Raw genomic sequence first — 26,451 nt, 5'->3', positions numbered from 1 at the left:
ACAATATCAATTTCTAAATTCTTCTAATGTAAATGCTTTTAAAAAATAATGACGTTTAAGGAATTATTCACAGTTGCACATTAAGTTACAAGAAGGATATATAACACTATGTGATTCCTGCATAGACATTACTGGAAAAAAGCTGAGCTGCTAGTCTCTGACTAAACAAGTCCTGTGAGATAGAGATGCATAGAACTGACTTAGCAAATTAATATATTAAGAGCAACTGAGTGATTTTATGAGGAATTAAAGCCATATTTGTAAATAAGGAACAACAACAAAAAACTGTACCCTTTTAAAATTTGTTTTTAAACAATGAAGATGCTGCAAATGATAAAACCAAAGTAGAAAAGAAATGTACTGCAGACTTAATTCTGTCAACTTTTCTCATACCAGCTTCTGCAGTCACTCTTCTTCATCACAAATAATTTAGGAGCATTGTCAACAATCCTTCCTAAGAGAAAGAAAATCTTACACTGTGAAAGGGTTACCGCCCTCTCTCAATATAGGCTCCAGAGTCTGTTCTGTTTCATGTTGCTTTTTTCCCTTGAGCCAATGAAATTACCAAGAAAAAAAATACATATAAAGCTTGAAAGGGAAAGATTTTTACATTAAAGTAGCCTGCATTTTGGGTTAATACCACCCATTCAGCCCTGAGACAACCAAGTGAGACATTTACTGATTCAGGAGCCTCATTAAGCTGTTATGAAACTGGTTTGTTTTCTTACAAAGACTAGTCTTCTAGGTTGACTTTAGTTAAGTGCCAATTCACTACAAGAATACATTCCATTGGTCACTGAACAGACATAAAAGCTTCTCTGCACAAGAAACTTTACTGACATTAACCTCATAAGAAATTACTTTAAAATTAGTTCTCATTGCTACATCCATAGGCCCCATGTATTCCAATTTGCAATAGCGTGATGTCCTGCATTCTGCATAATGGAAGAAGTATACAAGACAAAAATGAACTTCAATCCTATTGCCTGAAAGAGTAAAAGCTAGGAAACTCCTTAACCACCAGACTTGAAATCTCAAATAATTTAAAACTGACCACCCAAACTGTCAGGGTAGCTTTGAATAAAATCTCTTCACTACCTGTATTTGATAAGCCAAAGTCAATACAGCATCACCATCTTTTCACATCCGCAGCTCGGAGGTCACACAGAATTTTTCTCTTCAGAGGAAAGAAGGGCACCTTTTAAAGCTATGTCTCAAGTCATCTCTGAGCAGCAAAACCTAAACTCCTATACATTAATTCTTTGCTCAGCCACTGAAGTCAGTGACAGAATTTGAACCAGGAAATTTAATGCAAAGATTGGTATGGAAGAAGACAGAGCGCTTCATACTAGCATGACAACTGCTGCTAAGAAACCACAAGTGCTCCAGGGGTATTTGAAAGGACCTCATCCGTTATAATCCAAGGCCTTTCACCAAGTGTTAAGCTCCACATACAAACACCTGTTGAAATGCAGGGAAGTTCTAACCTTATATATCATTTGGCTTCTGACATCATCTCCACCAACAAGAACTGATTGAACAGCTGTGAGGCACAGCCCACTTGAGCACAAACAGCCATATTCTGGCAATGATCACAACACCAACATGTTTGCATTATTCATGCCCTCCAGAGCTTAACACAGTTGCTGATTTGCAGTAGTGACATGACTTCCGTCCAGCAACATGATTTACACTGGTAAAAAATCTTTACTAACTCATGCCTCATAAATTTGATCACTTAATAATTTAGCGTTAAATTTCTTATTCTAATGAAAAGAGTTAACATGATTATTATTAATGCCATTTTAGTTGATTTAAAGTTATGTCATTATGCTAAAACATTCTATTTAATTTTTAATATTCCAACTCAAAATTAATCTTTTAAAAGTCTTCAATTTCAGCCATACTATTACACAGTACTGTACCACCTATCACAAGCAAATTCTCTACAATGCCCTCAATAGCAGGGATTCCTAAAGGCCATGTGTCTCAGTCTGCAGACCACATTACAATGCTCTTCCTATCAAGCATCTGAAACTCCTCACATGAAACTACAAGCTAGCCCCTAATTCTGAAGTGGAAAATAGTTAAAATACACAATGAGCATTCAAAAACATCAAGCCTGCAGTATTTGGAGAAGGAACAGAACACCTCCCCAGTTCTGTCCTTGCTTTTACCATTACAGAAAAACAAATAAACCAGTGTTTGCTCCTTCCCTTGCACGTGGATTTGCACAGCCGCTTAGTACTTGGAAACAAGCTAGATAAGCCTTTTTCCTTTGAACCAGCAGGTCACGCAGCCACTACCTATCACAATTTGTCCAGAACCATCACATCTTGCCACTGCACATGCCTACAAAAGCTTCCCTAGAGACTTGATGGGGCAGAGAACGCAACCTTCCTAATTAGAGTAGGAACACCCTGTTTCCTTTCTCATCGCCTGCTTTTTAAACATCTCCCACACACTACACCAACCTTCTCACCTTCCCAAAAAGTGCCTTCTAAGATACCTAAGCATTTCATGCCCGTGTTCTTGTTAAAGAACCAACAAGGGATCGGAGACATCTATAACAAAAGCCTACGCTTTCCTGACAATGAACTCGTTTGAAAAGATACAGTCCCAGCAAAACAAACCCAAAACCTGGCTATAGGTTCCTGAGGTAGGCCTGATAGAAGAATACGGGCCACAACAGAACAAAAAACCGCAGAGGTATCCAGCATCCTGCTCCAAATTCTTAAGCTAGCTTAGACCCCATCATCTAAACCCGACAAAAGTGAGGTGCATTTGTTGCCACAGTCTCTTGAAAAGAAGGAATTTCTTTTAGCATCCATACTAGCAACCACTGGATCTCAATCTCTTCTACTTTTCTTTGCCTTTCCTATGGGAAACTTAAGTGCAACCAAATGAACATTTTCATGTCAGCTGTGGGCAAGCCACAGTCAGTCTGCTGAGGCATCTGGTGGACATGCAGTTTAACCAGAACAAGCTGGACAGGAGCTGTAGCATTCCATCATGTCTTAGTCTTGACTTACAGCTCCAGAAGACCCACCAATTCAAGGCTGCTAAAAATCCAGTCACCTGTGGATTGACAGGGAAGTACAGAGTGCCTTGTTCCTCTTTACAGAAAAAACAGCAAATTCCCTCTACTTTTTTCCAAAAAAAAAAAAAAAAGGAAGCAAACAAGCAAACACAGGTACAAGCTCATTCTACTGCACTTCACCTCTTGTTCTTCACAGCTCAGTACTAATCATCAGTCCATAATGCGGTGTAGAATTGCCAGCCCCATTCTGATGATGTAGTTATTTCCAATTGGCACTTGGGAGCAGTGAAGATGGGAGGCATTACTCATCGCCAAGAGTACAGATGTTTCTAATTGCTTTCCATTACCAAGAATAACAGCTGTTTACATCTATCAGCAAATAATTCACAAGAGCTCCAGACTATTAAGATAACACACCCCACCTGGTCACCATCACAAGTTGTCAAGGCCAAGGTAGTGGCTGCCAGAATCCCCTTCTGCATCTCTGTTCATCAAATGACAGCATGTGTCACCTTCAGATATCCTTATGCTACCCCACAAGCCCTGGCTTCTTGGTGGCCTAACAGATCAAACGGACATATGGATTCTTCATGGCTTTGCAGTAAATGTTTCATGGTTATACCGCAGCCAAGGGCAAGTGACAAAAGGAGCAAGGGACTAGCAAAAAACCCCGTGAAAAACAAAATCCTCACTTAATAAACTAGTTAGCAAAAAAGCATGCCTGCTTTGCTCCACAGCCATGCACAGAACAATCTTTAAAGACACACAAAGTAGCTGATGAGATGATTAATTCTTCAGCTCTCGTGTGCATTGCACTGAGATCAGGTAACAAGCCTGCAGAGACGAGGCAGCAAGGAACTCAGTCGTTCTCTTCACTGAATCAGATTACCTTTTCTAAGGCTGGTGCAGGCACAGGTTGCTGCAAGCAGCCACTGACTCTCACTTTCCCTGTGTCAGCCAGTCCAGATTGGCAGCTCCGCAGCAGTGTGGCTGTCCTTTTAGCAGCACTTTGCAGCTTAGGGTCCAGGTTTGTGGCAGGGGCTCCCCACCACTTAGGAAGTACAAATAGATAAGCAGCCAATTAAAAATTAATAATCAGAAAGCAGACTGCATAACACCCTACAAATGACTGATATCTAATGAGTTCATCAGTATTAACCATTTCCTGACAATTAAAGCTGCATATTTATTTGCCTTACAGTGATCTACATGTTCACTTGTCTGTAAACAGGAAAACCGGCAGCACAAATTTGAACAGATTACTGTCCTAGAGTCTGAGCCAATTTGACTGGCTTAACGAGATAAAGAGAGAGACAAAGAAAAGTGAGGTCTCCATCAATTGTAAAGCCTTCCTCCATCCATTCTCTAGTAATCCTCCATCCATTCTGGTGTATAACATCCCTTTAACCGACTTCCCACAAGCTTGTATGTGCCCTCATGCACAGAAATGCACCTCTTCCCTTTTCATGCCAATTATACCAAAAAGCATAATCAAAACACAGAATACCAACTCTCCCACTCTTCTCCTAAAGTTTATTCATTTAGACGAAAGGACTGGTCCTGGGTTCCCACTGGGACAAACAGGAGCTGCTGCATTGGCACCCTCTGAAAGCAACTAAGAAACCCAAAGTAAAAGGAAAGTATGGAGCAGAAAAGGGAAAAAAAAAATCAGAGAGCAGAGTTTACAGGCTGCCAACATACATATCACAGGAGTTAACTCTCCCTGTTTGGTTAGTCCACTGACATCAAGGCATCTATTCAGCAACTCTTTTGCAAATTCCTGCATATGCAGTGATCCCAAGAATTTATTAGAATTCCTTCCTAATTTTTCTATCACCCAGACTCGTCTAGCTATTGTTGTTCTCATCATTTCCACTATTTCAGGGCAGTGCCTCCTGCCCAGGGATCCCTGCCAACAAGAGCAGAATGCCATTATGAGAGGAGGCTGCTGTGAGCTGCTACCATCACAGGGAATTTATCACTGCGAGCCATGATCATAATGGACTCCTTCACCAAATGACTTTGGATGCACAGGGCTTTGGCAGCAGGTCTGCCATCCTCACACAATTATTAAACTGAATGCCCATGTAATAGGAGCAGGGGATGGGGACATCACATCAGTGCGGGCAGTCTCTCAGAAGCCCTGCATGCAGAAGCAGAAGAATTCACTCCAAGAGTCCAGACTGCTCGACAGGCGGGCAGAAAAAAATGAAACTCCAGAGCTTTGCTAACTCCAACAACCCGGGTGGGATGCTAATATTGAGTGATTTTGGCTAGGAGAATGAGCTTGGCCAGGAGGAAAACAAAAGTCAAGACAGAGAAGTCACAGTATTATTTGCAAACCTTTGATGTCCCAATTTTACACTGTCTCCCCCTATCAATATATAAACTCAATCATTAAGCACACACGGACTTCCCCAAGTACTTGTTTCCCAATCAGACATCTAGGTAGGTGATTTTCCAAAACATGCAGCATCCGAAAAGTTTCAGTACTCAAAAACAGGCTTTTCCCTATGGCTGGCCTTATAACCACTCTGGGCCAGGATACAAGAGAAAGCCTTGTATTTATGCAAGCAGAACTAAACCCACCACAAACTCTGTTAATCAATTACTGAAGATATACACAGGATCACAAAGGGTATGGCATACAATGGCTGGTCACTGCCTAATCTCTGTGCTCCCCTGGGAACTGCAGCCAGTTGGTGATCAGATTAGCTTTTTCACTTGCCATTATCCACGCAGCATGTTGTGTGCCGTACCTTCAGCCCTCTCTTCTCCCTGTTCATTTGTTTCTGTATAGAAAAAGAAACTCATAAAAGAAATATGTTTTTTTCTCCATCTTCCAGTTCCCTCACCACTCTGCTCCAGCCCGTGTCAAAACTCTCCATTTCCATCTGGAAGGAACCACCAGGGTTCTCAGGACCTCCAGCTGGCATGTCTCCACTCCTCAGTGTTGAATCTTAAGCTTCACGCTATCTACTATTTCACTGCATGCATCAGCTTCTGGAGCCATGGGAGCATCAAACAGTTCCAAGTGGCATTTTAAATCAACAAGTTCCTCAATCTCCTGGTGCTAGTTTCTTAAAAGCTTTGAAAATCTGAAGACTAAAGAATTCAAAAATGCAAATGCTACATTTTACATTTTTTTTCAGTCCTTATTAGCCAGCCTAAGCACTTCGACAGTGCTAGGTTCCTAGTTTTGCATGCTTGTGGCTGCCACCTACTGTGAGTGCTGGGAAAGCAGAAGGCTGTGAGTACAGGTGTTTAAAAACAAAAATCAGTAAGTAGGAACCAATCAGAGGAGTTACACCTGAGACTAATTCTTCTGTACGCTTCTTTGCCATCTCTGCTGAGCCAAAAGGTACTGGTAACAGGAGCTACACAAGTCAGTCAAAGCCTCCATCTATCTATAAGGAAATATTAATTTACCCTTATGTTTTTTGACTTGAGCACACAATGCTATTGTTGATGTGTGGAAGATGGATAGATAAACCTAAAACACTGAGTCCTGAAAGATGCCAGCACAACCTGAAACCATTAATCTTCCTGAAGTGAATGCACTCTAATAGCGTGCCCAGGCATATGCCATTCATCAAATCGCATCCATCCATCACGCTGCACCAGACACAGTTTGGCAGAGCTGCCATGATTAGTGGATGACAATGCACCTCTGAAGCTGTGCAAGGTAGCTTCTCTTGGGAATTATTTATGGTTGGCCTGAAAAAGAGGAGCTGAAACCTCTTATAACCACCGCTGATTTCTTATAAAGACATCAGGAAGAAAATATCCTTCTTAATATCCTGCTTGCTTGTTTCGTCAAGAATTGAAGTAGGCCATTTGTGGTGAGTTTTACTATCCATTTTTCTTTTTCAGAATGGAGTACCCCAGGGAGATGCCACCAGGACAAATGGTTGTGCTTTCAGGTAGAAACTGCAGTTATCGTGGCACCCAAATCAGCATTCCTATGCCTGATAGCAAAAAAAAGCTCCTGTCACAACAAGCAAGTGCACAGAACATAAAAGCTCTGATAAAAGATGTACAGCTGCACACAAAAGGAAGAGGAAGGGGTGAGGATAGGAAACAAGGTACTGTTGGTGCCTATTGTAACAGCTCCCTTTAAGAAGGAAAGCAAATGCTGGCCTCCAAGCAAGACTTTCTTAGAATCAAGCGCATCTCATATCCAAGAAATTAACATGGCTCATTGCAAGTATAACAGCAATGATAGATCATCATATAACTCATTTGGCTACCACTTATTACAGAGCTCCAAGCACTGAAGCTGCTGCTGCATGTTCCAGTAGAACCTCACATGAGCTCTGTGTACTGAACGTGAAAACAGCTAACACAACCAGTACAACACTCACAACAGAACAGATACCATGCAGACTTCAGAATATATCCTCCAGGCTCATGAACATTGGAGGAATAGCGCTGTAATCTAAAAATGATTCCTCACCCAGAATATTACTGACATATGAGAAGCCCAGGGCTGACTTGAGAGGCACTTGCCTTTCTGCCCTGTGCACCACCAAGAACATCCTACACAAAAGCAAAGCATCTTTCATCCTTGCCAGCACGGCCTTACAGCACAGCAGGACCTTTCAGAATTCTTTTATCCACTAACAAGTCTGGTTGTTTTTTTTTGTTTGTTTGTTTGTTTTAAAAACAGACCTTCTGCCCTTTATGAATGGGAAGAAAGACCTCAAAGTAATACACCTACTGTATGAAGGAACAGCATAGTCCTCCACTCCATTTAAGCTATTAGAATAAAACAGCACGGAGTTTAAAATGTGTGAAGATTGCTAACACCAAGTAAAATGACAGAAAAGATTATCTGTGAGCTAAGACTGAATCTGTATTCATGTTGTCACTTGAAAAAAGGAAACCAAGTGACCCAGCATAGAACTTTAGAACACTGAAGTTATTTTTGCTATTTCACATCAACTGGAACAATGGAAGAGACAAAAACCGGACACCTTCCTCCAATTAAAAGCTACATTTTCCCATAATGTGCTGTAGATAACCGGCAGAACTCACCACTACTTTCTCTCCCTCACCTCCATGCAAGTTTTCTGTTTAACAGCACTTGATTGCTACATGCAGCAAAAACAGCTTCCCAAAAATATTTCCATGCAAACACAGCACAAACTGTAGCTCTGTTGTCCTTTCATTTATTTTTTAAAGGAACAAAGGGAACACATTCAGACAGAAGAATTTTACCCTAAAAGAGACCTCCCTCACCAGTGCTACAGGCCAGCAGATAACCCACCAGCAGCTTGGTCTTGAGCAAGCTACCCATCAGAACTCAAACAGTCCTTACCTCTCTCCTCATGAATTATCTGGTCCTGGACCTGGCCAGAGACAACTCACAGTGCCACAGATGACCCTTCTGAAAGAAAGAAACAGAGCTGGCATTAGGTCCATTTCAGGTTTTTAAATGGAGTCTGTCCTTCCTTTGTGAAGATAATGGCTTTGTAAGGTAATGGCTTTAAGCTGTGCCATGGGAAGTTCAGGTAGGATATTAGGAAAAAATTATTATTAGAAAGAGCAGTGAGGCACTGGCACAGGCTGCTCAGGAAGGTGGGGGAGTCACTGTCTCTGGAGGTGTTCAAGAACCATGGAGATGTGGCACTGAGGGACCTGGTTACTGGGCATGGTGGGGATGGGTTGGCGGTCAGACTAGATGATCTCAGAAGCCTTTTCCAACCTTAATGGTTCTATGATAATAAATTCATGCCTTTTAATTACGCTATTCCTCACCCCAAGATCAACGATATCTAGTTTCAGCCCACGCAGAACACATTATCCTCAGTTTCCAGCTATGAAAAACATGCTACTAAGGTGTTCCCATGAATTCTGAACTGTGGCTATCTGTCAATTTTCCTGTATGGTTTTCAACCTCAAGGTAACCTAAAAGGGACAAGCTCTGGTGCATTTCCAAGCAGCGATTGAAATCTATCCACTTCCCAGTGCCTACCATTCTTTGTTCCCAGCTCTACAAAAACGCAGCCCAACTAATGGGAACACAATATGCAAGATGCCAGAGCATCGCTGTGATTTACAGTATGTCTAATGAGCAAATCCAATGAAGAGGTTTGTTGTCTACCATAAAACCAGATGGATGTAAGCAGTGATTAGAAGCAATTAACTCCATGCAGCACTAAATAACTTTCCATCATTAACGTTTTTTTTCCCCACCCCATTAGAGGTACACAGGAAAATATATGAAGTAAGGCTCCATAGGAATTTCATACATTCATATGGCACAGGTACAGTGGAGGGTAAGAGGGAGGGAAAAAAAAAAACAAGACGACAGAATGAGTTTATAGAGAAGAAATATACATGTAACTGAGCAGCTGGCCCCTCCAAGAGCACCTCTGCCACACGTAACAGCCTTCATATGAGACAAGCTTTTCTTTTACTCATCCTGATGTCACAACAGCCACCAACATTGCAGAAAGAAGCCACTTCTTGCAAGAACCTTTGACACATCACGTAGTCATCACAAAGAGAGCTGGAAGGCCCTAGAAGCAGTGGTGGAATAGTTGACTAAATCCAGTTAAATTAACACAGGAATACAGCCTAAGGCATCTGAGTTCTAAGTGCTGCAAAAAAAAATTGCCAATTTATGAGAACACAGTGCTTCTCACAACCACAGCATAGATTTCAGCCCTACAATGCTATAATGTGATGGAAAACACAGCAATAACAGCAGGGTGGCAAAGTCCTAGGCTGCAGCAAATGAGGGCAAGGCCAAATGCATCAGCCGTGGATGCAGAAACAAAGCAAGAAAGTTTGCTTACCTCTGGAAGGCCTCAGATAGGCAGGGATCTCCAGAGAGAGGCCCTTGCCTCCACTGCCAACCATTAAATGAGGGCTGGGAAGGGGTGGATCCTGGCTCCACCCCTTCCAGTCATTCAGGTACACTGCATGCACTTGAGCTCCCCTGGGTTGGACCTTCCTTCCCAACACGTGCTCAAACACTGGTTCAAGCCCTTATTTTAAGGTCCATAATCTATGTGCATGCCAGCCTATTTTTCACTATACATAGATAAGCAGTGAAATCCCTTTCCGTGTGGCACTGCAGATGACACAAGCTTGTTCAAAAAGCAATTGGCCACTTAAGTGGCAATTCAGGGTAGTTAGAGCTATTAACAAGGACCATTACCACTGACTGGGAAAGCCCCCATGTTGCAGATGGCCACAACTGGGGTTAACGTACTTGAAGGACTAGTCAGTACTTGCACTTCTTCCACGTTAACAAGGACAGGAATCCTCACTGGAGACATCTGTGCTCTTACCCCTGCTGCAATCAGTTGTGCCATGCTGTCTTGTAGAAGAAAACTAGAGAAAGGAAAGCAGTTAATCGGGTAGTGTTACTAGTCAGTGTTTGTTCCAGGGCTAGAGCTCTTCTGCAAGAATTCAGGTTACAAGTTCATTGCTTTTTTTTTTAAGTCATCGTCACGGGGACTGCTGACTGCATCAGGCCTGGGCTGCAGCAGAGACAAGGCTGACATCAGTGACCACTTTCACCCTGTTATTCAATAAAGTCTTGTTCTGGGGGTAAGCACCTCAGAGAATAAACTGCAAAAACAGCAAAATTGGTCTATTGAAAGCACTCATACGTGGGGCTTGGGGCACTGGTCTTCGAACAGACTTTTAAAAAGCATTCTGCTCTGGTATGTCTGTCTTCTGTCCAAGTTAGTAAACAGTAGCCCAACAGAAATACCTTCAGCTACATGAACTGTGAGAAAAACGTCACTTTTTTTTTTTTTTTTTTAAACAGAAGTGACACAATTCCACATCTTCGGTCCATTAGTCAGCATTACCAATGGTGAGGACAAGGACTAAGACCAATTCCTTTATTCTTTTCTATGGCTTTGACACAAGCAGAGTTTTTGACTCTGCAGCAGCTTCTTCACTGACAACCTAAAGTCTGCTTGAACAGCACGACATAAAATCAGACACTGTACAATATACTTTTGAGTTCTGTTTGGATAGAACCAAAACCTCTTCAAAAAACAGTTGCCCACAAAAAAAAAAAAAAAAAAAGAGACTGGACATTCAGATAACTTGGACCTGATCATCAAGACTACAAGCACAATGAAATTCTCTACTCTGAGCATTATTTCCAGCATTACCAGTCCACTGCACACTTAAAGATTCCTGCAGATGAAGGGTGCTTTGGTCAGACTGGCACAAGAACACAAGAAGCGGAAGCTAATGAAGTTCCACATGAATAAAATTTATGTGCACCAGCACCTGCCTTCTCTACCTACACTCTCCCACTGGGGAGCAGTAGACAGCAATAGGATCTCCCTTACACAAGAGCTCCCTAAGGTCTTAGGTGACCCTAAGAGTGCCTATACCATCCCCTGATTGCTCCCCTTCCTGACCAAGGGATTCCAATTGTTTCAGCCTCCTTTCCTACCCCAGACCCTCAGCCACTTGTTTAACATTGCATTAATACAGCAAATAGTCTTGTGGAGGAATGCGGCTGACTAGGTAACTGCAGCAAACAGGCAGTCTCATAAAGATGACTGATAGAGCTAATAGGAAGACTACCTGGAGTGCTCAGTCTTAAAAGTGCTGTTTAGTACACAGATATCTGCACAAACCCAGGATTCTCTGCCTCTTCCCTCCTTCCCTTCAAAAATAAAGGCAAGGGATGGGGGGGGGGTGGCATGGAGAAAAAAGCTGGCGTGTGGCGGTTTGAAATGAGCAAGATGTTAACTAATTTTACTTTTAATCTTCCCTTTTGCTGCAAAGTGAGCCATTCAGGCATCACATCTTCTGCATTTTCCTTGCCTCTTTCAGAGAAGCATATTGGGGCAGAACTTGCCAGCTGTCTGCCTCCTTCGCCTTCTGCTACCATTATCCTGAGGTACCACCCCACCTTCTGGCCCTACAGCTTGGGGGGGGGGGGGGTGAAGGGGGGGGAAAGAAGGGAGGAAGTGAGGGAGGGAGGATGGAGAACACACGCTTATTCTTACAACACATCACAAGGGAGAAAAGAAAAAAAAACAATAATGAACCAAGATAAAAAATCAGATACAGCATAGAGGGAGAGAGATGAATTTTCCAAGTTGCCTTCATCCACATGCATACACCCACACATGGCAGGAGCCCTGTACTGCAGTTTTTACTATCGCTTGCCTTACAACTTCATAAAATCTTTGCCATTAAGCACTCCATTCAGAAATACAGAGCAGCCACCTCTTCTCCCCCCACCTCGACAACGCTTTCTATTGCTAACACTCAGCCAAATCAGTTGAGTCAGGTTTGGAATGACTGCCGTTTCACAGCTTGCAGGCTCCACGTACATACAGCATCCTGGAAATCAAAGCCCTAATGCTTCGTGCTGTCTGTGTGTAGGTGTAGCTGTTTGCAAAATATGCAGCATATAGAATGGATGTGTGGCAACAGCTCTACATTTACAGATGGATCCAAGTGATGTGGAGCATGAGTGCATCGTGTACCAATTTTCCCTACACTTATCTACAACAAATGACTTAAAAAAGAGCAAGAACTAATCAAGCAATTTAGATCATTTCTATTTATCTACCTTCTTAATTATCTCTTTGTTTTTGCAAGAGCTGTTTTGTTTGGATTTTTTTTTTGTGCTTTTTGTTATTATTTTAATGAAATCATTGCAAGCATTCTTTCAGCCAAACTATTTTAACTCCTTAAGAACTATGAGGAAATTGCATTCGTATCAACAGCACATTACCCAGTGTCATACTGATATAAAGAGGCATAGCTTTTGTTGAACAAAAGTAGAACAAAACCAAACCAGGTTACCTGAAATACGACGTTGTTCACCACCAGATGCTTCATGCACAGGTCTGAAGCTTACCAATACAATTTGTGCATGTTCCCTAAGCTCTGTTTGCTCGTTTTCTTTCTGTTACCAATTACGAGTACTAGCATGACACAATAAGTGAATGATTCTCCATTAGTTTCATTATAGTTCAAGCAAAAACATAGGCTTCGTCTTTCACTGCCACCAATCCTCATACAAACCATCCTGCGTCTATTCTTGTCTAACTTAGGACGCCTTATTCCACCCCAACCAGCTTCCTCTGTGTGTTTTGCTCAGCTGGAGGCACCACGAGGTCATTAGCGGGCCCATCCAAATTAACAAGTTACTCACACGTGTGAGTGGGCTGCATTGTTTAGCTAAGTGCTCTGCAAATTCAGGAACTAAGCCATAGGTAGACCTGTCACAACTTGCCTCCTCAACCTAGTCAAACCTCAACCTCCTCAACCCCAAAATTTAGGGACTAGATCAAAGTTGAGAAGAAGTGAAAAACAGACATCTTCGCAAATACATAGTAAAGATAGATATTCGTGTTGAACTCTCATCAAACCTAGGAAGGTCTTCACACACTGGTGTAATTCCATTCCTTTTGGAAGAAGTGGAGGTTTGGAATTGCAGTTCTGAAGCTGTTTGAGATAAATAAGAAACAAGCAACCTCTGTGAGCATACCACAATGACCTAGCACGCTCAAAACAGTCTTTTCTGCAAACAAATCCAAAATGAGCTGCAATGTCTGACACCTCTCCTCAGGACAATGATTCCCTGGGATTGGTAAATCCCGGGGGAAAAACAAACAACAAACCAAGACCTCTGAAAAGCTATCCTCACTGTTTCTTTCAGTCCAACAGGAAGGGATCCTCTAGGATGGGCGCTTTGGTGCAAAGCTGCTGAGACCCCTCACGGTTCACACTCAAAACTCATCTGGGAATTGTGTGTCTAAGTAACAAATCCCTAGCAAAGAAAAAAATAAAAGCAACAAACCACTGGTCCTGCAGCGCAGGCTCCCAGAAGCAGCAGCTCAGCTTATTTCACAGGGCTTGACATCAAGCGCTTCCCAACACTGACTGTTAGCTCCATGACAACCTGGCTGCATCATTTCTGATCATTCCCAGACAGTTCTCAGCACAGCAATGCTGATGCAGCTCTGCTTGCTCAGTATCTCCTCAACCAAAATACCCCTCACCTTTCTGGGCCTGTGACCACTCCATAACACTGAACCGCAAAGTGCTTTTTTACTCAAGAGAACAAAACTGCTCAAAATGAAGCTAAAATCCCTGTAGGCAGTTTTCCTTAGGATGGTAAGGTAGAATTTGATCTACTAATATGGCTCTTACCTCTGGAGTGCTTACACCGAGCAACATGTTCTACCAATAAACTGTAAGCCACTGTCAAGAAAAGCTACAGGCCACTGAGAGCCTTCCAAACACAATAAAATAAAATAATAATAATAAAAAAATACATAGTGTCTCTTTAGACTTCTATAAGCCCTCCCCTACCAGAGAGACATACCCCTCACTTCACAGTCAGGCTTTATGAATGTCAGTGCTTTGGGCAGCGCATACATTCAGGATCGGATGTTTCCAAGGATGGAGAACAGGAAGAGTAAAAAGTCATCAAAAATCTCTGACCAGTGCCTTGAGAGCTCACTGAGAATTGCAGCCACTGCCACGGAACCAGACTGAGGTGCTAGTTTCACAAAAAGGTCACATATCCTACTGGTTTTCTTCTTTGTTGATCTCCTTTTTCATATGTTTTAATATAAAACATTAAAAAATAAGTTTTGTTATGTATATATATTAACTGCATTACATATTTTTATGAGGAGGCTGCTCTGAAAGTAATTCTTCCTATTTATGATGTTGACCCACAATACCAAAGGCGGATGTTGGTGGTACGTCAATAGAGGCCTAACCTTCCCACCACCATTCCATGTTGTTGCTGTGTGACAGATGGAAGCAGAGGGACAGTCTGACAAATTGGTGTCTGACATGGAAGTGCGTATGAAGCAAAGGGGTGTCACTGAATTCCTCCACTAGAAAAAAAAATGGCACCCACTGACATTATCGATGCTTGTTGAACACTTATGGAGACCAGTCAGTGGGTGGGAGCACGGAGAGGTGGTGGGTGGTGCATTTCAGCAGTGGATCACCTCTGCTGGTGCAGACGTTTACAAGTGCAGCACGCAGGCTCTTGTTCACCACTGGTGAAAAGTGGTAGTATTGCAGAGCTAATGATGGTGACTACGCTGAAAAGTAGTGTTTTATAGCTGAGAAGTTGCTCTCTCAAACAATGTTACTGTGCTCATTGTACCTGTTGTAGTTTCCATGTAAATAAATAGGAGGGATTACTTTTGGAGCAACCTAAATTTTTTACAGGAGCCCAAGTCAATTCCTCTTCACTCAGTGTGGCCCAGGCAAGCATAAATGTTGGATACCCATGCTGTACAGCATACATCTTTCCATCTTTCTTCATATACAGGAAGCTGCATACACTCCAGTGGTGCTGAAGGAAAACCTTAACATCTGAGACCTACAATGCTGCGTCAGGCAAAGCCACTGGAGTCAGATGTGCAGGTGCAAGAAAGCCAGGCTTCGCTGCCTGCTATGGCCAGAGCTGGTCAGCTAGCAGTGAGAGCAGTGATGAAGAAATACAACTGCAGCACCTGAATCAAGTGCAGCAGGATTAGCAGCCCCTTGCAGCTTCCCTATTCCAAATAGGTAGGTTTAGAACAACGGCTCTGGGTTCATATACAGCAGTGAGTGCTGAGTGACAGTAATCTAAAATTAAAGATCTCCACAAGAAGTATTAAAGGGTTCCACTGGACAAATATTTGAGAACACTAATTACTGTTCCACCTAACTGGCTCTTGCCTTTTCCCTTTCCACTGCTCTGATTTAGACATCATCTCAAAAGAAATCTGCAAACAAATTGTGCAGAATGAATCAGCTATTATTGAAAGAACTTTTCACAGGTCTTCGCTTTGCTTTAGATAAATTATAGTCAGTTGCTTCTTGAATAGCTTGTCACATCCTCATGCTTTTAGATTTTTTTGAGCTACTCCATCACCTAGCTGACCAAACACGCACGGGCCTAAAGTCAAAGTCTTCCATGTCAGTGACACACTGAGCTATATACAACCAAGTATGATCCTTCTGTTTGTGTCACATGCCTTCCAAGACACTCTTTCTGCTTGTTTAAAGAGATGATATGCCACTGAAATCCATGAGGTGGCATCCACTTACACCAACAGATAGTTTGCACAGTTACTTGGACACAATAGATGTTTCAGGAGCTGGAGAACATGCTTTTGTTATTTCTTAAATATTTCAAGTATAAACCAGTCATAAGTGGCCGGTTTTGGGTTTTTTTTTTTTGCACATTTTTCTTTGCTTCAGCAAAAATTAACACAACAAAACATCCCTCTTTCAGTTCTTCTTTTCTGTGCAGTCTCTGCACTTATTTTTCTATTTTTGAAAGTAGTTTTTCTACAGACCTCTGAGAACAGAAATTCTTCAATTTAAAGACCTTTTATTCCTGTGTGCTATTAAGGAAAGCAACCCAGAAGGTGTTTCAGCCATACAGTCGAATTCTGCAAATAAGAACTGAAGGTTTAAAACTGGCTTGGCTGTGAGGAAGGCACTCGAAAAGCTTTAGCACTGCTGATGCTAAGGGGGAGTGACAACTGTTGGTGTTCCTTTCCAGTTTGTCTGATGACTTACTCTCAATTTAAAATCTTTTCAGTGCTGTTAGAATTAGGCTCCCACTGATGAGAATAATTTGAGTCCTTGACTCCCACTGCAGAAAAATGCTAAGTACCTGCAGAGGACTTAGGAGTCTGCTGTATAGATTCTATTATTTAAATACTTGACTTTTATTTCTCACAGCAAAAAGCAGAATTTCTAGCTATCTTTGCTCAGCATTACATACTGCCTCCCAAAACTCAGTGGAGGATCTCTTATAATTTCAATTTTGTTTACGAATTAATGGACCTGTCTGTTTGGAAGTGCTCTAACACAGGAAGGCTTTGTGCAAATAAGCAAATCACGTTGAGGTGGGATGCTTAATTTTCACATGGAAATCCTTAAGTCAGAATCATAGAATCATGGAATCCTATCTAGGATAGCAGCTGAATACTACTTGTCAGCATTCTGAAAGAGCAGCATGCTGGAAAACACAAAATCCCTAAGTTGAAGGCAATTCCTGAAAATAAGTTGAAAATGAGAGAAGTATTCTCTTACATGTTTGCAAATAGATTTTCAGAAGCAGCTACCAATTTCAGGTGTTCTAATTTCTCCATTTTTCTATTTAGACAAATACTTAGGAAGCTTGATTTCTAGGCACTCCACATCATTTTAAATTAGTCCTTCTAAGGATGGAATCACAGAACTTGGTACTTATGAAAAATCTTGACCAAATGCCAAGAGTCCGTGTGAGAAGAAAAATAAAAATATTGTCATGATTTTGTGCAGGTATACCTACCTGGTTCACACAGTGCCGGAAAACATCTAGTGCAAGTTGCATAACTACGGTACTTCAGATTGCAAGGGAATAAGCTGATCTTTTTCAGAGGCTACCTTCATATTCAGCCTGAAGGAAAACAACATGGGGAAACAGCCTGTGACACACCACAGCCCGTGCCTTCACCTTTATTAATAAAAATTTGATCCATTTCACACCTGAAGAACTGCCTGACTGAACATTAAAAGTGTGGTGATGAAACAGTGCAACCCCGACTTTTCTAAATGCTGGCATCTCTAGCTTTCTTATTTGTCTTCAACAAAATGAAGTGTTGCATGGCTCCCCTTTAATGTCTGTGCACTGAGTTATTAAATAAATGACTGTGTGCAATGGCAGTGGCCCATGACACGCAGCTATTTCATACTCACAATGCAAATTCAGCTGGATGGATGAAGCTGTCAAACCGCATCCTCAGTAGGATATTTGTTAGCCTCATTTTGCTGCTGTCACGGGCTATACACGTTATTCTGGCCTACTCTCATGCCAGGCAGGAGTTCTGAAGGCACTGCTAGAAAAACAAAGTCTAGAAAGCAGCACAAAATTCTCTTTTACCTTGATCTCCCTTTCAGAATAACAACAGAAGGAGAAGCTGTAGCTTTATAACGACGTAGAACAAATGCTGGTATAGAAACACAAGCATGTTCAAGAAGCACAAATGTCATGCACTTGATTTTGAGGCCATATTTCATAATGCTTTTGTGATTCCATGATGGGGTTCTGAATTTCATCTTCTCTGGTGGATCACTGACGTATACTGGTAATAAGTATATTAGCATATGGAGGATTCAGGGGATGAATAATCGTCTTCTGACATCAAGGATGGAAGACAAGTGAAGCCAAGAGAGGTTAATGTGACCAAGCACCTCCACAGCACTACAACCTAATAGGCCCCGGCTCCAGCTTCTGGAAATGAAGAGAATAATGTGCTCTCCATGTCCAGGCTGATGTTGGGCTCTCCATCACTACTATTAATCATGACAGTGACTTTTGAGGCACGTATTTGCATACTGAGGGCTGCTGTAATGAAACTTAAGGTACAAGGAATGCCAGCATAAGCTGACAGCTTTTGGACAGGATAGCAGTGCGGACAGGATTGGAGTGTTGCACTAGAAAGAGAGGCCAAGGTTAGTCGTCTTATCTCTTCTGGTAATTCAACCCTCACAAGATAACTGCTTTCAAACATTCAACCTCCTGCAGTCATACCCAGTAAGTAAAGCCCTAATGATCTACATTCAGACACACACAACCACACCACCATGTACTCACATACACACACACACAGATTATAAAAGCCAAAATAACTTTGGCACAACACAAAGAGGTGGCTGTCAACAAAAACAGATGGTCAAAGAATTGGGCAAACACTCAGAGTTCCAGAAATGAAGCTTTTGCTTTCATTCTAAATGCCACACTTTCTTAACCAGTTCCAGACAAGAGGATACATGAAGCCAGTCAAAAGCTAGCTTCCTGCCAGGCTTCTCTGTTTTCATGACAAAATTAAGAGTCCACAGATGGAATAACTCAAAGCTAATTTCTACACAGGTTGGTTTCCCCTCTCTCCCTCCTCCCCATGATTCCAAACAACAAGAATAACATATTGTAGGAAATTAAAGCAACAACTACAAGAGGAGAAAAAAATGTATAATTGGAGAGTTAGGTCATTTTGTTGCTATGACTTCAGTTTGAGGAGAGCTGTATTTCATTCAAGAAAGTATTTTTCTCACTGTGTCCGGGAAACCTGTTCTTACAAAAAGTCTGACAAAATCAGCCTCCACCATTCCAAGTGCTTCTTAGTTTCTCTCATTAACTGAAAGTAAAAAATCTTAATCTGGCTCTGGCCTGTTACCCAAATACCAATGACTTCAGAAAGTCCAAATTTTCTTCCAATGCTCTTTATCTCACTTTCTCCTACATTCTCATCTTTCCAATGACTCAGATGGAACCCAAGGCAAAGCAGGTAAGGTAATATGCAGTTGATCAGAATATGTCTAGCTTGCAGCACAGCAAATCGCAATTGAAGTACTTGACTGACAGTGCTGGACACCTCTCTGAAACTGCAGATGTAGTGAGTTAATGTTATAAGTACTGAAGGTCATAAAAGCAAAATGCAGTACTGAGAATTTTTGATAGTTCGGTAAGGGTTCATCTTTAAGTTTTAGAAATGTAAAGTTTAAAAACATCCAAGAAGCATATCAAATTATTTTTCACTTGCCTTCAAATCAGCATTCCCAAGTTCTCAGCTGAGAAGAGAGGCATTCAAATACATGGACTGTGTTAAAAGTTAACCCTTCAAAGAGTTGGGGTTTATCAGTCATCATTGCCCTGCTGTGTTTTGATCAAAACAAAAAGAACTGGAGAAGAGTAAGTTAAAAAAAAAACAAAAAACTGTTGCAGAACAAGAAATAAACATGGTTTTGTTTGCTGAGACAGAAAAAAGACTGTAAAAGGATGCAACAGAAAAGATTTTGAGCAGAAACTGTGTGCCATTCAACACTTTGATAGTTGGAGTACTCTGAACATATATTTAGTACAAAACCACCACCATTTGCAAAACCCCTGCTTGACTATTTTTCAAGATAGCTTGACAACACTACAGTTCAGTTCCAATGCAGAAATGAAATGACTTAAAGGACCAGCAGTCGCCATTAATTTGGACAGAAAAAATATGTTATTTGGAACAGATTAATGTTAATATTTAAGACAGCTGAAAAATAAATCTACCCATAGACTTCACCTTCCTTCCATTCTTTTGTCAACATATAGTATACAGTGTAGAAAATAGCGCTAGATTTCCACTTGCCTTTAAGCTACTATTGTCATGCTACAATTCAAAACCACTACCCTATTGCATAACGCTTTGTGTGCTTCACAAGCCTAAGCAGAATCATTAAGATTGCAAAAGCTTTTCCTTTTGTCAATGGCCAATTTGAGGTGGGAATATGGAGCTCCTCCTGGCTCTTGGCACTGAGATCAGAAGTCTGAGGGCAGAAGTCCTGATGTGTCTGTTTCACCTGACATGAAATTAACTGTCGAGAAACTTCACTGTTACCCTCAACAAGACCCAGCAAGACTATGCCCAGATGCCCAGATTCCCTCAACCTCAGGTTGTTGCTTCTGAGTGAAGATCACCACTCCTCCCAGGGCACTTAACTGGCCTAATCTCTTCTCTCTCCTTCAGTTGTTTTCCTGCTAGAACACACACATCTTCTGAATGGTCAGTTCCCAGGGCAGAACTGGCATTTATCTTTCTAGTACATTATAGTAGATTTCTCATACATCGCTTCCTCTGTTCATATCTGTAGGGCAAAACTGATTTCACCACGTACATCAACTACAGAACAACATCAGGATTTTCTTTGCATAAAGCACCCATTATGTAACTGAGCAAAGTGCTCATTAGCTACAGCGAGCGCTGTAAATGGTGGAGGTTAGCTCGCTGAAAGACTGACCTTTCTGAATATCATGCCTCCAAAATAAACGGCGCGATCTGCTGTGTTTGAAGTTCTGGTTAATTGGAACCTCTTTTTCCTATATTTTGTCAAATGCAGTAAATGTCACTGCAAATTTTAAGTGACATTAACTTGGCAGACACATTTAATTTCCCAATGGCATGCAACAAACTAAACCGCTGTTGTTTGCACTATGCTTGTTAGAGCTGATCTCAAAGGTCCAATAGGTAACGAGAATTTGAGGAGCATTCATTTACACATGAGCTCCTACCCTTTGACTTCAGCAGTAGTTCAATTTATGATGATGCATCATGGAATGGTTGCAAAATTAGCTGTGTGGAACTATGCAGATAAAGGCAGTAAGTTGGAAACTTAAAACCAGTGGCAGACTCTGCTCTGATCTGGTTGCTTTACTTGACCAATGAGCCCAGGTGCAGTCTAAGGACGAGTCAGGTCAAAGCCTTCCTGCTGATGTAAAGCTGAGATGAACAGAAGCTGCTCTTCATCGCTTCGTTGCTCCCAAGCTCTCTGACTTGGGAATATTCAGGTCTAACTCAGTTTCAAACACTCTCCTTTTCTTCCCAGTGTAAACTGCAGATAGAGCAGAGTTGAATGCTCACCTACAGAGCAGTAACTCCATGAACAGTCTTTATGTGAAACAGGAACTTAATTCCAACCCTACATCTCACCTTTTGGGACTCTGAGAATATTAGAACCTCAGAAGTATTTTTTCCATATTAAAAACCTCCTGTAGTAAAAAAAAAAAAAAAAAAAAAAAAAAGTCTTTTACCTTCCACTAAAATTTAACCTCCTTCCATAGACAATACACTTAAGATAGTGACGTACATGAAAGTAGTAATTTTAAATAGACCCAAAGGAAAATAAATCTCAGCAGAGATGATACTTACATAACTAATTATTTCCTACTTAATTAGTTACTTAACACGTTAGTATTTCCATACAGCCTTGTTTCAGTTTCCCATTTAAACTTTCTGTAATTTAATAATCATCTTTGTTTTCATTACATATAGTTGTTTACAGAAACAAACACACTCAAACACCAAAAAATAACTTTTGGCATTATCCAATGGCTCTTACTAATGTCATTAAGCCCTGTGTATCTTCATAACTTAGAGATCTTCAGCTGAAAAAAATACCTAACGTCAACAGGAAAAGACTGAATGTATTTTAAGTAAGCTTTACCGTGACCGCCTTTTAACATTCTAGGGAGATCACAAAAAATATGACCACACATACATGATGAGTGTCTTCTTTTCATAGGATTTAGGGCCCGTCATTTAAGATACTATTTTCCTTTCTTTTGGCTGCGCCATAGAAAATCACTTCAATTCTACATTACTGCTTTGACAGCACCAAGGGGGTGGGGTACACTGTTTCACAAAGGCTGTACAGCAAAGGCTACTGTAACAAAAAGGAAGAACATAGCTCCTTGACTCTTGACTGTGACTCCAATCTACTTTTTCTGCTGACCGCAAGAAAATCCTTTCACCACCTATCATCTTGATCTTAGCACTTTGCAGCTAGTGCCATAAAGCCACGGCCTGTTATCAAGGGTGCGCTCAGATTCCACCACTTCGGAAGCAGTCTTCCAGTGGATGGAGTACGTGAATCAAAGCCTCCTGAATTTTTCCTCGCTGCCCCTGCTGTTGCCCATCTTCCTGCTTTACTAGGGCACAACAGCATGGTCATGCTGTATATTTTTGAGGGTATACTCCTGTTTATTCAAGCTTACTTTGCTTCACATAAATTGTGGTAGCCTACACATAAATGCCACAAACATTTCTTCAGCAAACACTAGATCCTCAGCAATAGAACTGTTCTAACCAAATTTAATAAACAAGATCCTATGGTCACATGCATCTCCAGTTCTTTTGCAAAAATACATCACTATTGAGCAAAACAGCAAGATCCAACCTTCAGTGGGTCTAGAGACAGCATAAGGAAGACACTGCAGACTGCTACCACAGGAGACGCAACACACTCACAAAGAATTGTAGAATCACTAAGGCTGGAAAAGACTTCTAAGATCATCTAGTCCAACCATTGGCTCATCCCCACCATGCCCACTAATCCCCACCATACCCACTAACCACGTTCCTCAGTGTCATGTCTCCGCAGTTCTTGAACACTTCCAGTGACAGTGACTCCATCACCTCCCTGGGCAGCCTGTGCCAGTGCCTTACTTCTCTTTCTGAGAAGAAATGTTTCCTAATATCCAACCCAAACCTCCCCTGGCACAACTTGAGGCCATTCCCTCTTGTTCTATCGCTGTTACTGGGGAGAAGAGGCTGGCCTCTACCTTGCCACAACCTTCTTTCAGGCAGTTGTAGAGAGTGGTAAGGTCTCCCCTGAACCTTCTCTTTCCCAGACTGAACAATTCCAGAAGAAGCAACAAATAAGTATCTCAAGAAACAACCATAGTACTATTGATCTAACTCTTCCAGCAAAAGGGTGAGCAATGTCAGGTTCACAGCAAAGCTGGGACAATATCATAAGCAGAAGATTCAAAGTCCTTTCAAGAATCAAGACTACCTGAGTCATTTAGGTAATGGGAACATGACACATTATATTCATCTTTACCTGTGATATCTTAACAAACTTCTGCATACTCAAGGAGTCATGCACTAGCACAAGATTTTTCACTCTGTCTGCCAGAGGTTACCCAAATTTGTCACTGCCCCTGGCCAAGGAAGCTTAACTTCAGGGGAATTAACTCACCTGCCCCACTGTCAAAACCTCAACAAGCTAGAGCTTTCAGAAAGGAGTAAATCAGTAAGCCAGATACATACTGATGTAAGAACTCAGAGCTATCTTGGACATGCATCAGTTCTGCAGTAGCTGTTTCCTAACCACTCTGGCACCTGACACCAAGGAGCCACCTAGCCCAGCATGCTGTGACACCTTGGGAAGGGGACTATACAGCAGGTACACAGGGACACACAGTCAAGTCTCTGGCCCCTAACTATTTGCAGCCATCAAATTTTGTGAGCTCAAGAAGGCTTTTCTATGTTTAAGAACTCCCTGTGGATTTCCATTCCAGGCACTTGTCCAAACTCCCCTGGTGTCAGACAAGCCATCACTCACTCACTCAGACCTGTGCGCAAACCTGAGATGTGCTCCCAGGAGATCTCAATGGCTGCTGTTCACTGCTCAGTCACACCTTCCATCTCCAGCACAAAGTCATCTGTATATATCAATACAGACAGCTTGTATAAGGACACGCTGCCATCAAAACATCTGTCCCCTCGATATATAAAAAGAACTGAAGCAGGTATATGACAGAAAATCCCTAATTTTCAGACAGTCATGAGACTCATCACAGCAAGGGAAGATTGTGACAAAATTTTAGTAAGGCAATCATTACTCCACATCATTGCTGTAGTTGTGTACTCACAAAGAACACTGAATTGCCCGTCATGTGGTGAGGATTCAGCTTTTACCCTAGAAGAATTAGAAATGTGTTTCCCCTTTGGTTGGTTATTTTGTCATTTGCTTTCTTTAACTCTCCTATTTACCCTCTTCTGCGGTGCCCCAGCTCCCCAGATTGGTGGCATCTCACACAGAACTACTGATAGTAGACACAAGTATAAGCCAAAGCAGATGCCACATGATAAACAGAAGTGAACTATTCATTTTACTGCTGCATTTGTAGCTGCATAGAAAGCGTACAGCAATCCAAGTTCCAGTGTTATTCCTTCTCCCAGCCTTGTGCTGCCAAGCAGGGAAAGCACTCTCTCCTAACCAGAGGGGGTCTGTCACCCTCCTTAGCCTTGTTGAAGGAGAAGAGATCAATTCTTTTTTTCTGCAGAACATTAAAACCTCCAAGCAGAAGCTAATTCTTAATGTACACTGCTCTCAGCACCGATGCATAGCTCTGTTGCAGTAAAGGGTCTACTGAAATGACATAATCATATTCAGGAGGAGACTATCCCCTCCTTCCTTCCTGCTTTGATCAGTCCTAGAACTGTTTTTGACAGATCTCCTCCCACTTCCTATTCACACTCCTTCCTCCATCTCCCCTTACAGAGCAAGGCTGTGTGTTTAAGCATTCAATTCCTGTAGGAGCTCTCTGGAGTTGAGCATCTTTATTACTCTAAGAAGATAAAAAGCAGAAAGCAAAGCAAAGGGAGAACGGGAAGGTACTTAAAAATCCTCTCTGCAAGGTCAGACACTAATACACTGTGAAGCTATTAACAAAAAAAACCCTCAAATTTAACATGTCCCCTGAGCAAGATCATATACTCTCTCTCCTTTCCTCCATCTGTCCCTTCATCTCTGCCCTGATTCCTGATGGGACAGACCTACTGAGACAGGTCTGACAAATCCTTGTCAACCAGAAGTGCTACAGGGTAATTTGGAAGGAATTCGAAGTACATTTCAGTGATTCTCCACGTGTTTCATTAATTCCATCTCAATTTGGATCTGGATTCCATTTTCACTTCACTCGCCTAGAGGTTTGCATTCATTGCACCCCTTCTCATGGAAACTTCTTAAGTTCTAGGTGCTTTACAGCTGGCATTCTTCCTTCCAGGAAAAGGGATCCTGTCACTATGACCACAAAGATGCTGCTCCCTCTTCTGGACACCACTCCACTTGGAGCAACCCCTCAGCATCTGTGCACCATGAGTGATGTTTTTCAACTACCAATAGATGCCTACTGCCATTCCCTTTTAGCCCAGCTTAGCAACATGCACTGGAACTACTCAAATGCACACAGTGCCCTCAGTTCTTCTCCTTTACGCATCTACGCTGCCCAGAAGCATGCACAAGTCACCCCTACCTATATGCAGCCACCACCACCATCTCCAAAGCAGGCTTATCTTACCCACATTTTGCATTGTTTTTTTCCTGGCCTATGTAATAGAAACCTACTTCACCTGGATCCTCAACATAAGTCTCCTTTGCTTGAGCAGTAACCACGAACAGATTCTCATTTTCACCTAGAAGTTCACAAAAATCTCTTGGGTCGCAGTATATATTACCAGCAGCTCACTGCTGTGGCAGGGTTGTTCTCCAGTTTCTGAGCAGCAGCCCTATGAATAAAATCCTGTTCGACTATGGCCATAATGTGTACTCAGACATCGGAGCCTGCTCTGCTCTCTCTTCGTTCTGCCTCAGGCCTTGATCAAGCCAACCCTGACCAGAAGGGAGAGCTCTCAAAAGCCTCTATTAGCCCAGTGTAGGCTTTCATAAAGCTAAAAGAATTTTTCTCTAATGAGAGTTTTCCTTCCAGCTCTTTGATTAAGCATAGTGGCCAGAACAGCAAAAGTGACAGAAATGTTCAGTGTGCATCTTAGCTTCAGTCTGTGTAGCCAGGCAGAATAACTGTGGCTGACTGAATATGTGAAGATGTGTTCCATTATGTGAATAAGAGGAAACCCCAAATAGGCAGTCATAACTCTGCGTCATGGTGTTGATGACATTTTTCAGCACTTAACCCCTGGAAAACTCTGTGTAGAGTCCACTGAGGGCTGTGGCCACAACTCATGGCTTCAATGTTTTTAATCTGAAAAAAAAAAAAAAAAAAGAACTTGTTAACAAGATAGACCTGCATGGGTTTCCACTGCAAGTGAGACCAAGGAAAGGAAGAGAAAGGACACATT

The 26,451-nt window shown here is 41.8% G+C and overlaps 1 long non-coding RNA gene across 31 annotated transcripts in view; it reads right to left on the bottom strand.

Moving 5' to 3' along the window:
* The window catches only part of LOC110397876, a 295,332-nt gene that overhangs the window by 224,782 nt on the left and 44,099 nt on the right, over positions 1 to 26,451 (bottom strand). For 27 of the 31 annotated variants that reach the window (XR_002438056.1, XR_002438026.1, XR_002438031.1 and 24 more), the window contains 2 exons: positions 23,943 to 26,354; positions 8,361 to 8,429 (listed from right to left, as the gene is read on the bottom strand). This is a non-coding gene — a long non-coding RNA (uncharacterized LOC110397876). Of the gene's footprint in view, positions 1 to 5,289; positions 5,833 to 8,360; positions 8,430 to 23,942; positions 26,355 to 26,451 lie in introns of those variants that run through there. The other 4 variants (XR_002438028.1, XR_002438054.1, XR_002438051.1 and 1 more) reach the window with 3 other exon arrangements.

This window comes from Numida meleagris, chromosome 4 (genome assembly GCF_002078875.1).
Source record: "Numida meleagris isolate 19003 breed g44 Domestic line chromosome 4, NumMel1.0, whole genome shotgun sequence".
In the NCBI taxonomy this organism is placed as follows: domain Eukaryota; kingdom Metazoa; phylum Chordata; class Aves; order Galliformes; family Numididae; genus Numida; species Numida meleagris.
The sequence above is the reverse complement of the archived record's forward strand: the minus strand, read 5'-3'. Positions and strand labels throughout refer to the sequence as shown.